The sequence below is a fragment of the Paralichthys olivaceus genome, chromosome 20, assembly GCF_024713975.1.
Source record: "Paralichthys olivaceus isolate ysfri-2021 chromosome 20, ASM2471397v2, whole genome shotgun sequence".
NCBI classification, from domain to species: domain Eukaryota; kingdom Metazoa; phylum Chordata; class Actinopteri; order Pleuronectiformes; family Paralichthyidae; genus Paralichthys; species Paralichthys olivaceus.
In genome coordinates this window covers 15941567-15963958 of record NC_091112.1, presented here as the reverse complement: position 1 = coordinate 15963958, position 22392 = coordinate 15941567, and the positions used below count along the sequence as shown (strand labels likewise).

Here is a 22392-nt window from a genome sequence, read left to right as displayed (position 1 = left end):
GAATCATCACTACATCTTCTGACAAAATGAACAGAACAAGCCAACGCTTTTGTGGTTCTCCTCAAACTAACACTCCCACCAGAGATTCCTCCTCATACTTGTCTGCCAACCAGCTTCTGGCTGTAGCTTCATATTGCTTCATGTGAGCAAATATTTCCGAAATATAATACGATCTTTTCAAACCTGCCCTTATTCGGGGTAAACATGAAAACAAGCCATTAAACCAACCATTGCAAATGCAGCTTTTAATTTGTTGTTTTTATCGACCTGTTAGTTTATATTCACAATTAATTCTTCTGCTCTTGAATTTTCCTTTTATTGCTGCAATATCTTAATTTCTACAGAGATCGATTAAAATTTTATATTCTATTATGTTACTGTAGTAGTTTTTAAATGTCACTGCAGAGGTTCGCAGATCAAGTTAATTTGGACCGTTTAGCTCTTCATGTGTTTGAGCATAATTTCAGTCTAATGCTTTTTTCTTTAGGTCAATGAAAGTTTACATGATTACAAATGTTCTGTTTATATGTTTACTTCATATTTCTAACACATTAGTACAGCAAGTGACCTGGCTGAATATGACATGAGGAGAAGTTAGAATCAAATTCTGCTTTTCTTGGACAGTATGGGAACTGTTGGGTTTCTCTTAAACTTAAGGTCTTGACTTTATTATGTATGATTTAGCGCTTAAATTGGACTGAACAGACTATCTTCTATTACAATTGATTCTTCATTTTGCCTTGGACTTTTGTGTGACACACTTTGAAACCTCGTTTAGATAAGTGCTATAAATAAAGGTATTATCATTAGTTTACAGTGATAACTGCTAAATATTCACAAAAATGCATTGAAATGTACGGTTATTTTTGCAACAATGGGTTCTTCATTACAGAGAAGCAAGTTTCTAGGTAGTTAGCAACCTAGCTGTCATGTTCTGGGGAAAAACCACTCAGATGAAGACTCCAAATGCAGATGAAACAAAAACAGAGAGACAATTTGGACATAAAGTCCAAAAACCAGGAGGTAAGTCCAAACCAATGAACTAATCCAAAAGGGGAAGGCTAAAAACAGGTACAGGTAATAAACTAGCAATACACTAGGGAGACTGTCCACCGATATACAAGGATATGCAACAAAGGAAAGACAAAGCATGATATATATGGGGTGTCTAGGGGGGACACAGGGACTGGATTTATCAGGTGACAGGTGAGTATGGGTCAATTGACTGGGACGCAACTGCAATGACAGGATGAGAAGTAACAAGACCAAAAATCAAAGCATAATTAAACAAAACAGGAAATCCCATGACAAAAAGGCAGAGGCAGGAGATGGATCATAGCACTGTCTATCGCTGGCTCGGTAAAATTGTTCTCATGGTTTTGGAATGGTTTGGGAATGCGAAATAAAAAATAATACCTCCGAAAACTTTTCGTGCTGAATGTCTCTCCAGCCTCATGCACATGCTTCACCATGTGGAGAAAGAAACTCTTTTTGATGAGTTTTGATAGTTTGCAGAATCTAGGGGGGGTTGTGCACCAAACACAGATTCCCCAGTCTGCAAAAAGATGTTGCAGAGTTAGTTTGCAAAGCCTCATCCCCACGAGAACACTGATGGTACCCCAGCTGAATGTACCAGGCATGGTGTTTGAAACCTGCCTGGCAACACTGGGAATCATTCAGCCTCCACTGCTCCCAGCTGCAGTCCTCACAACAGATAACACCAACTCTGGTGGAAACCTCGCTCATCCCACTGCCTGTTGGAACGACTCTCTTGATGGCCCTTCAAATGGAGAGAAGTGGTGCTCTCAGCTGCATACCAGAGCATGGTTTGCAGTGCAGTCGGTGGTCATCGCGCCTTGTGTGAAGGAGCTGTTCAGATAGGTATTGAAAAGGAATATCTGTGTCAACTGTATCTGTACACAATGAGCGGAATGTCACCCCACTTATCAGCACTTTAAAATCTACATTTGGTACACGCTCTTCAAAATGACATGAGCACACTAAATTCAAGAACGTAAGGTTCAGCGAGGTTGGCGTACGCTGAGGATGATTCCGTTTTGATCATCCTCGTGTTATAGCACCTGCTTGCTGCCATACAATAGGTAAGGAGAGCTGCTTTGTTCCGTTGCTTACTAACTGGCACGCTTCACAAAGAAGAGATCTCTAACCTACTAAATAAAACACAAGCCTCTGGGCACTAAATATACCAGTATGCTGTCAAAACACAGGCAGTACTAGACAAGTGATGTTTTTTTTATTTCAAGGGGGATATGGTGAATTGATTCATCACTAAACTATGCAGCTACACAAGAGGCTGCTGTGCAGGATGTGGAAAATACCTGAACCCAAGTGAGTCACCTTGTGCAGACCATGTAGCGGCAACTCAACGATGGGTTTGGATTATTAAGTTTTCATTTTAACATGAACTCTGAATGAAGGCTACATTCATCATCTATCATAAATAAGTGTCCCACCAGGCACCTGTCACTGAGTGGCTCATAATAAAGACGATTCAAGTGCATATTATTCAACAAACCAATGAGTGTCATTGGTTTGTTGAAGTTTTTGAGAAGACACTTTAAGTGTTGGTAAGAAACTAACAGGTGTCTATATGGTGTTACTTTGCTCTGGCACAGGGACAAATAGTTGCTTTTGGAACATTCTCACAACCTCATCCACCATCGCCATGTTTATTGTTGTCAGAAACTCTTGCCTCCACTTCCACCAACTTTTCTTACATTGATCAACATACAAACACATGGTCACCGACCCTTATACCTGAGTGGCACAGCACTGCACAATGATCATTCTGCAAAATTACAATTTAACCCCAACACCCATATTTGGCTCCTATGAGCCTTCAGTATCACTCACTGTTTAACACATGTCATGTTTGAACAGCCTCCTACTCTGACAGTGAACGTGTATATCATGTCTGGCTGAGTCATGCAAGAGCCTAGAAACTGAAATATGAGTGAAAACAGCCAAAGATTCCACAGGTTCAGGTCGGTGGGGAAGAATACATGAAGTCAAACTTCAGACCTAACTGTAGCTTCTCAGTGACTGACAGTGCTGTGTTTTACTAATGAGAGCTGAGTTACTGTGTCACTGTGGGAATGTAAAGTAGCACTTTCTCTGCATAAATGTTAAAAAGCTGCTGCCAAATCTATGATGACCACATGCTTTTCATCACTCTCTTCCCCCGAAGCCCAACCCTTCCCCGGTGCAACTATATTTAGATCAAGGGCTCAGAATACAGTGGCCAAGTAATCACCCTCATCCTGTGTGAGTGATGAACTGCTCCCAGCCTCCCTCCAGGGCTCTATGGGGGGCTGAGGAGCCTCTGCCAAGCACTACAGTGGTCTGTATCAGCGTCACTCAGTGTCAGCAACCAGAAGCTCTCACACACATAAACACGCACAGGACCACCGATCTGTGAATGAAATGATGTGAAATATGTATCCATACACAAACACACTTCACACCGATTAGACTGAAAATCAAGCACATTTACTGAAATATCAAAGTAAACGTTGGACATTCCTTTCCTTGAAATTGCTGGAAAATCTTTTATGATTTATAAAAGGCTTGATTTACAGTCTGTATGTGATCCAAGTTTATCTCAACTCAAATGTTTTGTTATCACAAAGTATTCATTAGATATTTTCCCAGGAAATTATATTTCATGTTTTTCCCCAAATCAGAGAGTAAGGATAAGGGATTTTGTAATTTATAAGTGGCAAAGATAGCATACTTCATACTTCCTATTATTCTGATGTCCACATATGTATTTGGTTTATACATCGTCATTGCCCTAAATTTGCCAAGTCTGTCACACTTTGAGTCATGTATTTTATATTATATATATATATATATATATTATACAGGTTAGAATATTGGGTGCACTTTGGATTTAGGACAGATAGCTTTACTGCAGTGCCTCTGGATATAAAGGCTGGTCTGCTGTTATGGTTCTCTGTATTAAAAAGCTGGAAACAAATTAACCAAAATGTGGGGACTCACATTTCAAAAAGCTTAGTGTAGTAAAATGCCTCAATACATAAACACGCATATATTTTCACTCTCTCTCTCTGTGGTCCCTCCCTGCTCCAACCAAAGATCTCAGTCAACCCAAACTTGGTTACCATGGTAAAAGTCCCCTCCTCTTTCTTCCTCTCTCTCTCTTCATCTCCAATCTATTTTAATTAAAGCGTGAGAGATGCCAAAGGCCAGTCAGCCAGTCTGGTCATTGCCGTGTCGACTCCGTCCTGTCATGTTTGCTCTGACTCACACAGACATTTCCCGTCCATCATTCCTGTATGTATGTGTACAGCGTTTCCCTTTGTTTACTTTCTTCTGCTCTATGAGTCATTCATTTTTGACTCCACCCTCCAAAGATAAAAATAGACATCTATTAGATGATACCTCAATGAAAGCAATATATCACCTGACAGCGTTGTTTCCCATAAAGTATCCGACATTGCCTGTTTAGATTGATTTTGTAGTTTACTGTCCACATGTGGGGGCAACAGGCTGTCGTCTCGAGAACTAGCTTTACTACCAGATGATGCATCTGTCATTTCTGTCAGAACGAGGCCTCTGTCTCTGTTTTCCGCAGAGGGATGAACAGCTAGTTTTGGACCTTTGGAGGACATTGAGGATAGAACCTTATATATCTGACAGGAGTCACCGCAACAGTTCTTTGAAAAATTGTTTTCAGACATGACCTGAAAACAGAAATTGGCTACGGAGTTTACCCATATTTTGCATTTTACACGTGCACAACACAGCAGAAGGTTTTTTGCACAACAGCAACAAATCCTCTGCATTATTCAGGCAAGAGGTGGAGCTGCTGGGTGCAACAGAGACAGGAAGTGACGTATTAACTATGCTGCATAGATCACGTGATTTTGTTTACAGAACCCCAACACCACAAACTCTCCTGAAATTGTTTTTCCCCACTTCCTGGTAGTGAATCTAACGGTTATTCCCTGCTGTGTTCACACGTTCACATGATTTCTCCTGTATTTCTACGAGCTTTATATTAGGAGGTCAGGCACAGGTAAAATCTGCTGCTGAGCGTCTCACTCGGACATTTGCGTTCACGCATGCACCTCCTCTGGATAAAGTACAGAGGAACTGCGGAGTTCAGTGCATGTCTGAAAGCAGATTAATTGTGGAGAGGTATTATCTATTAATTATCTCTGTGCAACCAGTGCAGTAAGTTTGAGACAGCATACTGTTACACAAGCTGGAGCTGGAGCAGAGGGTTAGAAGTTATCAGTCCAGCTATAATCTAGCAGTGCAGTGTATATAAAATGTTCAGACTGTTTATCTGTACTACTCCTCAGGAGCCAGTACGACAAGAAACCCAGTGCATTACCATAATTTGAAAAGAAAATTAAATGTCAGAAACTTTCTAACAACATGCCATCCCCTCCCCCACATCCCTGGAGGTCAGATTGGAGGAATCAGATAGACCACTCATCTGTCACATCACATTCTTTACGCAGGCGAATCACTGCTAATTAATGTGAAGAGAGCAAATGGGAAACATTTGACCTCCTCCAGCTCAAAAATAGTCCCACAATCCTTTGGGTTGGCAGAACTGCGCAACGGGATGTCCCGATTTCCAGCACATAAATGTGTGTGATAATTACTGTAGTGCAGAGGCTAATTGGGCCAATGCATATTAATTCATTAAAACGTCTCCCTTCTGGTCTCTTCTTCAAATCTGGGCCTCATCTGTTGGAAGGGAATCTGTCCTGGCAGATTCCTGAGAGACACAAAGGTATTATTCTCAGGTCATATCCAGAGATATCAAGATCTGTCTGAGCAGTTAGATATTCAAAGCCACCCTCTGTGTTTTCGAGGGTGCTTGAAATAGAAATCCTAAAAACACATTTTAATCCAAAAACTGGAGATGAGATTTCACATCTTTTATGACACTTTACTCCTCTTTCACTTCCTTCCTGCAAGTAAGACTTCAAAGACAACTGCTGTTCACGTGAGAAAAAAGTCCTTTAGCTTTGTCATGATCAGTGGATGTGTGTGTGCATGTGTGTAAGAGAAACAACTAGTGACGCCTGGACTGAGAATGGTTGCCAAAGGATACTGCTTAGTATTGACTTCTGGCAAAGACTGAGATCCTCTGGTTGTGTGTGTGTGTGTGTGTGTGTGTGTGTGTGTGTGTGTGTGTGTGTGTGTGTGTGTGTATTCTTTATTACATGTTAAATGAACCAAATGAGCAGATAGCAATCAGCCAAAGGGCAAAATGAGCTTCTGCACAGCAACCCTAAATACAATAGAGGCGGGTTGTGACCTTAAGCCATGGTGACTGTGTGTTCAGCTTACCTGAGGCCATATTATGCACATGCAGATATATACAGAGTATAAAGCTCAATCAGAATGTCCTCCATAGACAGCACCAACTATCCAATCAGAGCCGTATTATTATCAGAGCATTATCCATTTTTCTTTATGAAATTCTTTGTCATTTATTTGAAGAAGACGTAATTGAGCCCGTAGGCGAGAAGGCTGTTTACTAGAATGGAAGAAGGGGATGGGGAAAAAAAAATCTAATTATGGATAATCAATGGCCTAATAGAGCATTTGAAAAGGAGCTGAAAAGATAGAGAGGAAACGTAGATAAATGGGGGAAGAAGCAAAAGTCGGAGGGAGAGATATATGACGGAGTCGTATCAGAGGAAACGAGAAGAATGCCCTGGTGGTTTATGACAGTGGGAGAATGGGATGATGGTGATGAGACAAACTAAGTAGAAGAGGACGGAGAGGAGGGAGAGAAGGGTGCCTCTGCAGGGGCATGAAGGGGAGAAGAGCCAATGGCTAAAACTTTGATTATAACAGCGTCTGTAACGAGGGAGAGAAGAACAGACCAAAACACAGCTTTAAGACATACTCCACATACTCTGCACCGGCCTGTTCCAGCTTTTCATTGCAGCTACATTACTCTGCATGAAATATTCCTATCCAACACAGGAAGGAACCATCTGAGAATCGTCATGCATCATTTCATTCACGAATGTATGTACATTTAAAAACACAGTGTCTAAATAAACACAAATAATCGGAAATACAGTTATGAAAGGGAATATATCAAATGACAATTCCGCAAATGTCTGTTGGTCTGTGGAACCCATCTTGTAAAGCATTCATCTTATCAGCTCCACACTGGCTATGTGTTTCCTTAATGGTGGTCAGCAACTGGCAAACTGAGGAAAAATAATTTTGATAATCAGATTTTTTATTTTTATTTCAGCATATGAGACTATCAAACACATTCACAGGTGTCGTGGGTGCTGTTCTCCGTTATGGCAGAAATACTTTTAGCATCAATGGTTTTTTCGAGCTTATTTATGAAGCTTTTTTTTGATAAGTTGTGAACATGGGTCTGAAGAGAATATAAATTGCTTAACAGACCTGTGAAATAGCCAACAGGCAGAAATATAACAACAGTTAAAGCCCCTACAAGGAGTTTTTAACTGGTTGTGAAACATTCTTATTTTAATGTTGCTTCCCCTTTACGCCCCACATCAGCAAATAAGACGATCAGGGAGAAAATTGTCTTTTACTATAAACTATTCTCAATGACTGGATTACCCGCCAAGTCAGATGCAATACATTTATGGCAGTCAGGCTGGAAAAGCCTTTGTTTAGGCTAAAGGCTAACCCGTACAGACCAGCACTCCCAAGTCTGTCGATCACCAACTCCAGGGCTCTTACAAACGAGAGGTGCCAAACTCAAAAACAAAGAAAAGTTCCTTGGAGCTTTAAGTAAATAGTTAAACTTATATATAAGCCACACATGTTAACAAGCCACACATGTTAACAAGCAAACAGCCAGCAGGTTTGAAACACGTATACCACAGTAAACACTGTAATAGTGGGTTTGGGATAATAATAATAATTGCATCAAAGCAGAAGGAACTCTGGGGAATTGACAGGCACAATGTGATGAATAAAACCTTTTTTTCATGCAGCAGGGAGAGAAGACTCAGGTGTTCTTGTCGTTTATACTCTATCTATAGCTTATATACCCTAAAGAAAACAAAGACAGGAAAGCAGTCACTAACCCCATGACAAGAACCATTCAGTCAGTCATACTCCCAGGTGTTCATGCCTTCCTCAGTGCACTAGCCTTTTCATGTCACAGTTCAGTTGACTGTCAGCTCACTCGCATCTGGCCTCAGCTTGAACACACAGATCACATAGCCATCAGCAAAAATAAATATATTGGCAAGCCTTAGAATACCGCAGACAAGAAAAGAAGAAAATTGGATACATTCAAGCGACAACTCACTGTGACATCATGCACCCATTGGTTTTTAAAATGCTGTTTTCAAAGAATTTGGCATTTTGGCCAGTGCCATCTCGGTTTTTTGAAAGTTCCGAAAGTAAATTATATTTGGAAGAGCAGATGTTAAGCCTAACTGAGATCTTACAGACACTGCATGCCCACCTACACCTGTGATCTCCACCCATTTGAGGATATTAACTGTCAGTCACATGTCCCAATGCATATCGTGGTTCATTGAAGAGTTGAAAATAGCGATTAAGACCATAATTCACTGAGGAAAATGTTTATTGACAGTATAAATTAAGAGAGAATTAGGGTCATTTTCTTATAGACTTCTGTAGAATTGGACTAAGCAGCCAGTGGAGTTGTCCTCTGCTGGACATGCAAGAAAAATACAAGTTTCGGGCACTTGGCTTCACTTTCTGTATCTGGAGGCTATGTCCATTTTCATGTCTATGGTTACGTCTTCAGTTGCAAAGCCGTGCAGAGGAACCAATGACCACATTTACTAAATGCCAACATATTTGGACAAAGCATGCAACCTGTAGAAGCATTAATCAGCATATTAGCTAATTTATGCAAGTTAAAACTTACCACTGAGGGGAACAAAATATAGGCTGAAAGAAGGCAAAGTGGGGAAACTTCTTCATAACTAAAAGCTTTACATTTTAAACAGACATGCAGAAAGAGATAAGGATAAGGAATCTGTGATTAGCGGCAGGCCAATCAGGTGTTTAATCATTATTCAGATCTCTCGACCTCTCTCTCCAGCATCCAACTCAGCCCTCATTTTCCCCACTAACATATTCTGGGCAGTGTTCCTGATGGCACTCCTCACAACTCTCCAACAGAAACTCATGGCGAAGACACTGAAAGTTTCAAAAGATGGATCCAGAATTAAAGGGAACGTTGCCGTAATTAATTGATGCTGCAGCGAGCGCAGGGCAGAAGGTTTTCATCTTTAATGGTGCCGCTCGGGAACGTACTCAGGCAAAGTGTGCATTACTGCCTATCCATAATTGATGTGTCACATCCACCACACAGAGCTCTGGTTGGGTTGACTGTGTAAAGGGATATGCCACACATTCCAGATTGAAATGGAGGCACTCTTTTGCACAGCCTCTCTCTCTCCCTCTCTCTCTCTCTCTCATACACACACACAAGGCACACGTTTCTTTTACTACAGCATATTCTGTTACATAACAGTATTTATAACTCTTTACCATGCTTCATTACAACTTTTAGCAGGAAATATAAAGAAGATTGTTACAACACCTTAATAGTACATATATATAAGTATATACTGCATGTTATATATAGTTATATAGTTTCACATGTATAAGTCATACATTATACTTCGCAGAATTATCTTTGAGTTAATCATGTGGGGAGGAGACGTAGAAGCTCTGATAATGAGGTGAGAGAAAGCTAAAGCTATCAAGTTATTGAGTTTATTGACTTCAATATCACGTAGTGGCTTTGAAAAGGATTTGGATGCATTCACTTTTAGTGTTATCTAAAAATCTAAAAATTTGTATGTGGAACAGATATCTCGAACAACTTCAGCACTTCATACGTTCAATATCAAGTGACTTTGTGTAAACATGCAACTTGTGCTCTGTTGCAGTGGTGACTGGGTCTCATCAACGTAAGTGACGTTGTCGATCGTGACAACAGCATATTCACAACCACAACTGTTACTGCAGCATAAATCTACACATAATGCCAAGTGAAAATATGCCTTCATAATTTATTTGCAAATGCATTAGAAATTTAAAACTGAAATAACCCATCGGCAAAGTTGATTAAACATAAAGAAAGACACATTTTAAATCTACAACACAATTAAGTGCCACTGTATTTGATCACGTTTTCAAAATCAGAATTATTGCAAATACAATAATTTTTTTATTTGTTTGTCTGGCAGACTCCTGTGATGTTTTATAACTGTAACAGGTAAGCTTAAAGGAATTTATACCCATCAGTAGTAGCAGCTTCTTCTAACACACACAATCATTCATCCACATTTTCTAGGAATATTGAATCCAGCAGAATCCATAAAAGTGTTTGACTAAAGTCATTCCTCTCTCGGGCCTGGTTGGCTTTTTTAGTGCAGGCATATTTTGGCCAGGGCTTACAGGAGAGGCCAAATGTTGCCTAGGCAACAGACAACTGCATTTGCCCCAAACCACACACACACACACACACTCTCTAAATGAAGAAAATTCATCAAGGGGTGAATGAGCACAAACACACTGACACAACAACACAAAATAATCCCTTTATCCTAATACACTCAAACACACACGCGCGCACACAGACATCTCTTGTGTGGAGTGAGATGTGCGATCAACTGTCCACAACAGTGCTAATGAGTTACTATTGTGAGCTGCAGCTGGGCGACCTGTCCCTGACTCTCTACACAACAGCTACAGGCGGATTATGCTAATGCTCGCACTTAAAACAAGAACATGTTGACAGTGACTTATTTTAATGTGCTTTGTTGCATTATAGGACGCATTCATCAAATCTGGAAAGTTGCTGCTTTTATTCTGGTGGCTGCATCGCCTCAGTCTGAGCCAAAATAGCCTGATGTGTTTGTTGCTGATGTGGGTATTGTTTTATTGAGTCGGTGCAAAGCATGATATTAAGATAGAGAAAGGCAATGAGGGCAGTAATGGTGAGATATTGTCTGACACTGGCATATCTAAGGGCATCTGCTTGTGTGTGAGTGTGTGTAATGTGTTTTTTTATTGGTTTATATTGCAGTTAAAGTGTCAGTCTGTCATTTTTTCATTAAAATAAATGTCTGTAAATGGCTAAATGACTTAACACAATGGTTATTGAGCCTATTGATAAAGGTATCGTAATATTTATATATATGCAGTATTATGAACTGAACCTTTCCCCCTGCTGCAGCTTTCCATTGAAAGTACTCAAATTGACTTTTATTATGAAATGCAATGTGTTGCTAAGTGAGCCTGGTACTTACTGTGATAGCTGGAGGAAGATGTTTTATTGTTTGTGTGTTGGTTGATTGGTTGGATGGTGAAGATTCCAGGATTTCCATGAAATTGAGCAGAAGGAGCCAAAAGAGAACCCAGTAAATTTGGGCATGGAGCTGGACAAAGATGCAGACCCAGGATTATTTTTTATAATTATCTTGCGAGACATTGTCACCAATTTCCCAGAGGGTAATGCATAAAGCATATTTTGAGAATATCTGGGTGTATGCAATTTGGTTAGGCTTGATTGAATTTAAGGAGGACTGATGAGCCTTGGAGGAGAGACACGACGTTCCCATTATGCCAAAAGATATTTTTTGGAGCTTGTTCACAAACAAATCAACTATATTACACATGTTGCAACATTTCCTGCAGTGCTGTAAAATAACCTGCGACAACTGCTGTGATTGCAAATCAGCTCTGGAGTCACATGGAGACAAAGGAAATCACAATTATTGTGATTATAAGTTTTTTTTCCAAATCTAACCCTTATGTTTTTTGGTTTTGTTGCTGACATTTAAAATGTATTTGACTTTTGGAAATTATGCGACCCTCCCTCTGTGTCCCGACCCCTAGTTTGGGAACCACTGCTCTATTTAGAGCCATTGGTTAATGCAAGTTATTTTTTTGACAATGGAATACTGTGAAATATTGTGGGCACTAATGGTACAAGAAGGAGCAGCCTCTGTGAGCTGTTGGGTGAAGAGCTGCAGGCGAACCTCTAACCTCTTAGCAAGGTAACTGGCTCGGTTCACTGTGCCTAGCTGCTCTCTGTGGACACTATGGGCAGCTCAAATAAGATCACAGTTTCTCAAATAGTGAAGGGAAAAGGACAATTTGATTAAAAGGAACAATTGTTTGTTTCAGTGCCTACAGAATTCCACCAGTACCAACAAGCGTCACCAGATCTAATTAAATCTTTAACACCACTGCCACTTGTACATTCACAATGTGTGTGTGTGTGTGTGTGTGTGTGTGTGTGTGTGTGTGTGTGTGTGTGTGTGTGTGTGTGTGTGTGTGTGTGTGTGTGTGTGTGTGTGTGTGTGTGTGTGGAGAGAGCATAGAACTGAGATCAGCTTCTTGAACCACCCACCCTCAATCCAAGGACGCATTACTCACTCAAGGTTCAATCACTCTGATGCAAAACAAAAAAGCAACCCTCCATTAATTTAAGTGAGAAATGACTCAAGTTGCTCTTTTGATGCTTTTGGATTACACATGGTTTTCATCAGCTTTCTTCTCCTTTCTTGTTATTACAGGTAGGATGGGAGGTATGACTCACTGCTGCAGCTCATTACCCAACCCAGTATAGTAATCAGACTTACCCACAGCTAAAATCAATTTGTGGCAGCTGTATAGTACCTAGTTCCACTGCCAGCAGAAAGAAATGAGAACAGAACAAACAGTAAATGCACTTACTGCATTTCCTTACTGTGTTGTGAACATTTGAACGATCATTATTCACCTTAACCCAAGGAGACAACCATACACGACATACGGTATGTGGTCACGTTTTAAAATTTGAATTTATACTTTCATTATTTGTTATCATCATCATTATCTAAAGACAATACTTAACACAATAATGCATTCAGACCAAACACAAAGCAAATTTCCCATGTGATTACATTCCAAGTCATTGCAAAGACGTGAATAGGCGCAAAGTTCTCATCACTTGCATCGGGCAACGCAAATGATGATTTGATGTGACACAAAAATTCTTGCCTCAAACAAAAATATAACCTCCTTGACATGAGTAAAAATGTTGGCTGTCTGAGAAGAAATTGGAAATGAAAAGCAATCTATCATGTCCAAGTCCAACACTGAAATGTCTCCATGGTCTGTTTCAACTAAAACCTCAAGCTAATTCCTCCTTCTGTCCAAAGAGACAAAGGTTCTAATTCACATCGTTGTTGATGTTGCTTTTGTTATGAGGATGGTCTCCACCTACAGTTTTCAGTATTAAGGTTTCCTCTGAGGTTTGAAGAATGTTTGAACAAGCCGAGGCTAATTTGACCATTACCTATGTGAAGGAGTTACCGTCTAATATACAAAGAAACACATTGTGATTTCTAAACATAATAACTTAATAGTATCATCTATCTGAGTAAACTTTAATATCTTTTGTACTGTGTTCTGTTTTGTACTAGTGCTCAAAGTTCTTACAATCACCTTAGTGTGTAATATGAGTGTAAAAAGAATTTCCCCTTGTGGGATCAATAAAGGAAGTTTTTAAGTTAAGTTATTATATTCAAGTGCTAAGTCAATGCTGTAGCTGTTTAAACAGCTGAAGGGAGAAAACTTGGGCTTTTCATCACCATAAAATTACATTTTTGGGATGATTACCATCAGTCATCAAATTCGTCAACATACATTAGTCTTCTGTTGCCCCCTCGCGAGTTTCCACTCTGCTCTAATGGCCCGGGGCTGGCTATGAACTGGCCGCTGCGCTATAGCATGCTAATGAGGCGGAAATCCAATATATCAGGATCTATAGCTGAGGCCTCTGGAGGTTGCAGCTCTTTAATTTGTAGTGTGAGCATCAAATCAGCTGTACATGTGTGAAATGAAGGAGTATAGATATGATGGCATAAGCAGGCACACACATATACACACAAATTAATGAACTAGTGCGAAAGGTCCAGGGAGTGATCTGCTCATCTGCTTTACCTGTGTTTCAATACAACTCTATGAAATAAAACTCTTGAGACATCTTCTATATAGTACATTATTTTAAAAACAAAGCTTCTCATTCCCTGAGTTAGTAATGATAATATTATACCCACCAAAGTAATTAGTGTGGTCATTAAATTAGATGAGAAACAATATATTCATATCTTCATTTAGATGCACTGGGAACATTATCCATAATGTAAAGTGTAAAAGGGGTAGTGTCTATGTTTTGGGTAACTCAAGATACTTGGGGAACGTTGAGTAAATATGGTTTTAAATATTGAAAATGTAAATGATTTGCAGAACAAGACAGGTTGTGTTGACTTTCTCAATACAAATCTGGCATTTCTAACGGTAACAATCAAACTCTGGTGTTTGATTTCCTGAGCTCTGTACACCTTGCAATCCAACCCAGTGGACAAATCCAAGTCTTCAAGCGTATCTTGTGGTAAGCAAGTAGTTACATACATCTTTTTTTATAGGAGTTTAATGTGCTCTGTTTCAGTGACCACTTTGTTTTAGCGTGGTCACATTCCAATAAATCCAAAAAGTCTCTTCATATTTGATTTTGGGGCGGTCTGCTTTGTGTTGGCTGTCTGTGTGCAACATGCTGGAGCGGCTGTAGCTTGGGAACAACTGAAATCATTAGTCTGAGTCTATTAATTTAGAGCAGTAACAAAGCAGCTACATCAGAGCCCATGATGAAAATGTGTATCCTCTTCGGTCATCATAGAGGCCAAAACCATGTCATCGTGAATGCCTGACAATGAGTCTGCAACAGTCAGTGGTCATTTTCAACCATTTGTGTCGTGTGTACAGTTCAGAACAGTGTGTGATAGTATTATCTATTAGTAGCTCCCCAGGCTTGGACAGTTCCAGCAGCAGATTTTCAACATTACTCACAGGCAGCATTATTAGCTCAGTGATTCACTTATTTACTCATTTACTATAAGCGTCAATTTCTGAAGTACAGAGAATAATGTCAGAGAATGTGCTTTAAACATGCTAAGTTATCATCACAGTCAGTTTATTAATTGATCATTTGTTCTGAAGGCTGTTAATGAGTGTCTACAGCTGCTGGACAAAGAGTTTCAATATATTGATTTATCGGTTGCCAGAGGGGTTTAATCTTTTCAGCACATTCATGTCTTCTCACGGTTGTGTCGACATAACTGGCAACCGGGGTAAGTACCTGTAACACTTTCAAAACCATTTTTGACAGAAAAGTCTATTTTGCTTATGAGGGTTTCTAACTGAGTGAAATAACCCAGACGTATCGTGTAAGTGGCAGTCCTTCTAAAATGGTCTAAATGATGAAGGCAATATTTAGAAAACACTGGACCATCAAAAAAAGGAAAAGATAAGCACATAATGCTGGCCCACAATTCATCACAGCAGCACCATTTAAAGTGACGTAACAATGTAGGGGCCGACTTAAATATGTGAGAAGAAACAACAGCTCACCTGTTTCACTCCTGTGACATGAAAACACCAAAACCTGTGGAAATCCTTGAATGATTGGCTGAGCTCCAAATCCATGAATATAGATTTATTCTGTTTTCGAATCTGTCCAGTCAGAAACCACATCCATCCATCAATCTATAACATTTATAATCTGAAGGTCGTCTGGGGGCTGGAGCCAGTCACAGCTGATCACTGTTGAAACACAATCACATCGAATTCAGTTGTTCACAATATGATTAGCGTGACAAAATGCATGTACGGCATAAATGATATATCACTGAATCCACCCTGTCTGAAAACACTGTTTCATAGGAGGTGTGATTCCGTTTGACATTTTACTTGATTTGGAGGTGTACTGAACCGAGTTTGTCACTGTATATCATCTTCAACGTGTTATAAAGTTGATTGAAGTGCAGTCAGATTCTCTAAGGAAAATGTTTTTCTCTTCATAAATATTCATGAAACTTCACATCTTTCTTTAACCTCCATGTTTTCCTTTGGCGCCAAGGAAAAGAAGATCTTCCTTCCCTACGGTTCCTCCACAGCCCTAATATTCAGTAATGGTGCTTCTGCAAAATGGTGTCGAGGGGGCTACCTCGTTTTTTGTAACATGAAGGAAGTTGAACACTGTCATTAAAATGGCTAATTTAAAAACAAAAAAGAACACTATGAAAGACGTGATTTCATTATGCAAATGCTGCCATTTGTAGCATGTTTGTTTTCAGCTCAGAGCTGGGGAAGTGTTTTTTGTTGTTGCTATGATTTAGAGATTTGGGTTAAAATCATTTCATGACATGTACTGTAGGTTTTTATGTGCTCCTTCTTCATCTCCAGCTCTAGATGAGTCATTCCCTCTGCACTCAACTCATCAATATTACAAAACCCTCCCTCCTCATGCCAGTGGGGCCCAGGCCGCATTACTAATTTAACTTTTATTTTTCTGTTTCTCTGCCTACCTCACCTCTGCCTGCTGAGATGATTCAAAGAGGTTAGAAGGTGCATAGTGATGGGATGACGCTCCCTGCTTGCAATAGCTGAATGCAGGACGTGTGGAATATTTAAACCCAGCTGGTGACCTGAGAGATGAATTAACAGGAGTATTTGTTTGTCTGTCCTTGGAGTGTATTGTTAATCAACATCTCCAGCGTTGAGATTTGTCACTGTAACGATCACAAAGGTCACTCTCAGCCTCACCCCATTGGTCTCCTGCAGTTTTGACACTTTGGGTGTTATTGGACATTGATTCTTCATTTTGCATCCTTGAATTGCAGGTGAATCATTGGGCCTGACTTGTATTTCAAGGCAACTCCTGTACAAGATGAAAGCTCCACAGTTACAGTCCGATGATAAAGTATTAATATCGACCACTGTGGCTAGTTTCTATTGATTAGCTGGGGGAGGGGGGTTGAATTGAAAAGCCAATGAATGCAATAGGTCATGTGTGTGTGTATTATCTACTAGATGCTATGTAGCCCTGGGCATACAGCCAGGTCTAATCCTCTCATACCATCAGTGGTGCCGTCATAGCTTGTGAATGTATCAAGTGCTACATATATTGTCATAGTACTCCATTATAAATGTATTAAAGGTCCAGTGTTTAAGATGTAGGGGTTTATTGGCAGAAATTGAATATAAAATAATCCTTGTGATGTTTTTACGTGTTTTTGCGTTTGATCTAAATTGTATGAATTTTTGTTTTCTTTACCTTAGAATGGGCCGTTTATATTTATATACCTAATATCTACATCGGGGGCGGCTCCTCTCTACAGAGGCTTAACAGCCGTGCCAATGAAAGAGACAGAAGCATTTAGGCGGTAACAGTTACATCTTTTGAAATGGACTTATCCCCCTTCATAAGAAAAGGCAGCATAAATATTTGTTGTTGCTAACATGTTGTATTTGTATCGTAATTGTTATTTATTTGACATTTACATGTAGTTTACGTGTTATTTAATTGTTAATGTTTACTTGCTTACAGCTGCTTTTACCTTTTTTCAAAAGGTACGCTGTCATTTTCCATCTTGTAATTTCAGATACCGGTTCCTTGTGCTTGGATCATTACTCACCTGATACACGATTAGCTCAGTACGTCTTACCAACAAACCACTTATATACTATCGACTCTAGTTTGTTCATTTCCTGTTGCCAGATCGTCATTGTTCTCATGTTTTTCCCAGTGTAGACCTTTTGTGTATGAACCTTGCTGGTCTGTATGGTTTCCAGATTTGAACTGCTCCTTGCAGGTTAATTGTTATAGATGTAACATTTTAGATTTCAAAATAACTAATAAATAAATGGTGTAAAAGAAGTACTGCTTTGGTGCTCAAGTACAGATCCTCAAAATAATACTTGAGTAAATGTACTTTATGACTTTCCGTCACTAAAGGATGCAAATATATGACCAATATAGGACATTTTTAAGAAGCAGAATATCCAGCAGAATGATGGTCAGATCCAGTCAGAATAATTTCTACATTCTATGTCACAGGGGGAAGTAACTTTGTTTTGCATCTCATTTTTACTTGGAGACCCACATCTCAAATTCAAAACTGGAGAAATTAAAGTAAATCGATGTGTTGTCATCGAAATTACGAGCGATCGCGTTCAAAGCCAAAGACATTCAGAGAGAAAGGCCTCATTAAAACAAGAAACTTGAAACACAATTGGGGCGATGGGCGACACACTCACACTCCCCCGGTCTTATTTGCAGCATTAGGCACAGTCACTCGCCTTCATCTGAAGGATGACACTTTTCATCTCGGCAAAGAAAGCGCTGCTCTGCTTCATTAGTGGGAAGCAAAACACAGAAGCTCTTCACCTTGGTCTATGAGACCTTGGACTGTAATGCACACACTGTTGTGTGGGTGGAATGCACTCTCCTATAGAGTGGCTTTTTTTTTATCAGAACGCAGTTCTCTGACATAAAAAAAAAAAAACAGGCTAGAGGAATGCTAACTATTCAGTTTTATTCATTACATGTGGATACTGATCAGTAAAACATGACTTGGAGAGCCACGCTTTAATTTTCTCGAGGTCAAACAGGTTATCCTTAAGTGGTTTATTGAATCTCATCCACAGTGCGGTTCAAAGGTTCCCCCCCCCCCACCACATGTATATCACGTATTTAAAAGCAAAACTTTCAAGTACAGACTGTGTAGCTGAGGAGCTTAGGGATATTCATTCATCATTATCAGTTCAGTCACAGCTCCCTGCCCTCCACACATTCATCGAGTCTTCCTGTGTTGATCTTACAGGTGAGAACATCCTCTTCCTAACAGCTAAAGCAGATTAGGAAGCATTACAGTGTGCAGTGGGAGCATTAGAGAGAGGTGCATTAAAACTACCCGCCTCAGTCTGGCTGGACTTCAGCGTTTGAGTCTGTGAAACTAAGGCCATAAGAGTTACACACCACTCATTACACTCGCCGTTTTCAACTCTGACTCATTGTTTATTGTTTGTTATGTATTCACTGCTGCTCTAAATTGGTTGTAACATTTGAACTGGGACTTGTTTTTTTTTTTTTTACAGCTGCATTGTGTCTCACACTGTCACATCTCGTTACAGGAAGTGTTTGCATATTTAAAACAAGTTGAGTGAAATAGCTTCCACGGATGTATTACAGTGGAGTTTCAAGAAAGACAGTCCCTTAGTTTTGGTATAATACCTCTGTCTGAACACCAGTGATATCAGCTGCTGCACACACAGCGAACAGGTGTTGAGAGAAACCAGGTTTCCTTCTTACAAATCATCTGGCCAGTTCAGTTTCAAATCAACGTCCTTTGGTGAAAATAACTGGCATCATTCAGACCTTTTATCAGAACAGACTGGATGCAGGAGCGGCACATGTGCGTTGCAGAATCTCTTGCATTTCATTTTGGTGCCCATGTTTTAGGAGTCCCGACTATTTCGTCTGCGTTCAGCACGTGGCTCACAGAGATGTTTTACCACAGTTTTGATTTTGATATCTTATTATATACATTAAAAACAAATATTTGCAACACTTGTACCCCAAAGTAACTGGTTCAGTTTTTCATTTATCTCTATTTCTTTGCGACTCACCTTTCCCACCATGTGTTGCAGGTACTAAAGGAGCAAGAGGTGCAACACTTCCTGTATTTGTACCTTTGGTGACATCAGCAGTGATGTCACTGGGAGCAACCATGTGTAAGGGGAGATGCATTTGGAGATGCAGTTTAATTAAGCTCAGTTAACTGTTATTTTGTTTTCTTTGCTTTGTTCATAATTTTTGTGACACGTAACATGGGACCATTTTTTTTTTTTTTTTAATAAATAAATGCTTTCTTCAGGTTTTGAAAGCCACTCTGCTCAGGTTTGCTTCAACATTTGTAACTTTTAAATATTCAAATTGTAACTGCTTTTGCTTATACCATATCTAAAATGATCTATATGTGGAAATGTAGAATATTAACATACATTTACAATAAATTCTGCAATATAATGAAAAAATATTTTACATCATTGCTATATATAGCAAAATAATTAGTGCTGCTTTACATTTACTCTGAATTTGTCCTTGTCATACTGTGTCTTAATATGCTATGTTAATCATACATTTCAATTCTGAAGTCACATAACAATTTAGGGTATTAAGAAAAAAGGGAAATATTTTCAATGGGAAAATATTCAGGCTAATTATGAAACCAAGGCCAATGCTCTTTCAGAGATTTGCTGTATTGTTGATGTGCACGCGGGGTGCAAATATTACCAAGGTCTGCGTAACTACTTTACTATCAGCCTCCAAGGCAACAGAGTGCATCTTTGTGGGTTTACAGATTACGTTAGAAAACACTCTATTCATAACTATGGAGCCACATCCAGGCCAATTGTTTTGATCATTTGTAAAAGCAAATTGGAAGTGAAAGTTTAAGTTTTGATCTTGAATTTGAAAAATACAAAAATGTTTTCCAATGTTTTTTGGGGTTAAATATAATTTTGATTCAGTTCTGGATCAAGCAGCATTAGATTTTGGGGGTCTTAATCTTTTCTGTTTTCAGCATTTGTTAGTGCTGAGTCAACCTCCTTTGGCCAAAATTCCAGAGAGACTTTAAACTAAAATGAAAGAATATACAAATATGTATTAAATAAAACTGAATAAATAGAAAATACATATATACATAAATAAATACAATTTCAGCAGATGAAATCAATCTCAATATTAATTGAAAGCCAGAGAGAAGGAGTAGGTCTTTAGCAATGATTTAAATGACAAAGAGCTGACTGCTCTACACCAGAATATGGGGAATTGTTTTGCAGAGAGGTAAAGCATGAATGTTCCTCTCACAGTCTTTGATAGAGTGCTCAGGGCCCTGTGGCAGCATTTCAAAAGAAGCCTGGTTCTGAGGGAAGACCCCAGACCTGCTGACCCCGGGCAGAGCTCCACTGCAGAGTCACTATCTCTGCTGCAGATGCAGGTGAAGTTCAGTGCAACGCCGCTGCCATTGTGTTTCTTGAAAAGACAAATATCCAGTTACACGTCCAGCTCTGTTCATTGATTTTCCACATGTCATGGAGGTTGGGTCAAATGAAGCAGTGGAAACTCTGAAAGGTACTGATCATTTATTTTACAGTTGGCACCTGTCATGACGGAGAATGTAGTAAGTGCCAGCTATAATTACGTTGAATAATGTGTTCTATAAAAAGGCCATGTTTTTTCAGTTTTATGTTGCGGTGTTTGTCTATATCAGTAGCAGGAATGAATGAAACAAAGCTGTTTTCAAGCAGTGCAATTACAAAGATCCATAAACTGGATCCAGGTCCTTGAACGCACCGTAGCTGTGGTTTGTTTGTTGTGCGACTTTGGTTTACTGCTGACTGCAGCGGTGCGCTGGGAGGTGGAAAACAGACCCCGAGCACTTCAGCTTGGTAAGAAAAGTTTAGCCTGCAGAACTAAACATCTATATGCTGTTAAAACCTGATGGCAATTTACAGGAGGAAATATCAGCTTTTTGACAAAATGCAGAAAACTCCTTTCAACACAAACCTGCAGCTTGAGGGGTTGTTTTTTCATGTGCGGAGGTAGTTGTGGAATTTAACATCTTCAGATCAGATTCACTTCTCTGGTAGATATATATATATAAATAAATAAAACATCCTTTGGATAATTTGGCAGATCTTTTGAATTGTCAGGCACGTTACATTTGTGTTGGCAAAATAGTAATGTTACTTTTATGCTGGTGGTATATCTTTTATTGTGTTTGTTATGTTTTGCCTTTGTTTTTGCTTTTGGCTGTGATGAAGCCTTCAATAGATCCAAGCTCATAACTACTGTGTGGTTCCTCTGCTAGTGCCAGTAATGTTTCTCCCATGGCTCTGGACTACCCACTTGTTTTGTTAGGAAGACTGCCACATGAAGCCTGAGAAAGGACTCATTTATTTATTTTTATGAAATACAATTATTAGTCATTTAAACAATTGTTATTTTTCTAATTGATATTTGATAGATTTTTGATTTTTTTATTCTGACCTCCTCTCACAGACAGTGTGAACAAAATCTAAACCTTCTTTACGTTATATATTGTAAAAGCCTCGAGCAGAAGAAAATGCTAATATATGCCTACATTGTCACCCTCCAGTATTAAACAACAAAAAGTTATTCACATTGAGCAACCCTCCAGAAACATACCAAGAAAAATTGTAGCCCTCATAGATAGTCATTTAATCATTCTTTTGAAAAACCAAAACATTTTTAAATTTATATTGCCTATCTTCTTTGAATCCCTTTTTTGGCTTTTTGTTCAGTAAAAATGAACACCTGTCAGAACATATTTGCAAGGTTCTATTGAAATGTGTACTAAATCATTAAATCTCATTTTTCTACAGTTCAATGTTGTGATCATAGTAGCCAGCTCTATTAATAATACCGAGGACTTTGGAGTAAGACTATTGAATCGGTATCTGTTTTCAAGGTCAACC

At 39.2% G+C, this 22392-nt stretch overlaps 1 long non-coding RNA gene across 2 annotated transcripts; it reads right to left on the bottom strand.

The window, feature by feature from the left end:
- Positions 1 to 7017: 7017 nt before the first annotated feature.
- LOC109631710 (uncharacterized) lies at positions 7018 to 20106 on the bottom strand. 2 transcript variants are annotated; one of them, XR_011239600.1, is made up of 5 exons: positions 19519 to 20106; positions 15460 to 15651; positions 11310 to 11438; positions 8094 to 8210; positions 7018 to 7232 (listed from the first exon to the last, which is right to left on the bottom strand). It is a non-coding gene; the product is annotated as an uncharacterized lncRNA (long non-coding RNA). The 2 variants fall into 2 exon arrangements; XR_011239601.1 differs by lacking the exon at positions 8094 to 8210 and having other exon boundaries at positions 19519 to 20105.
- Positions 20107 to 22392: the final 2286 nt, after the last annotated feature.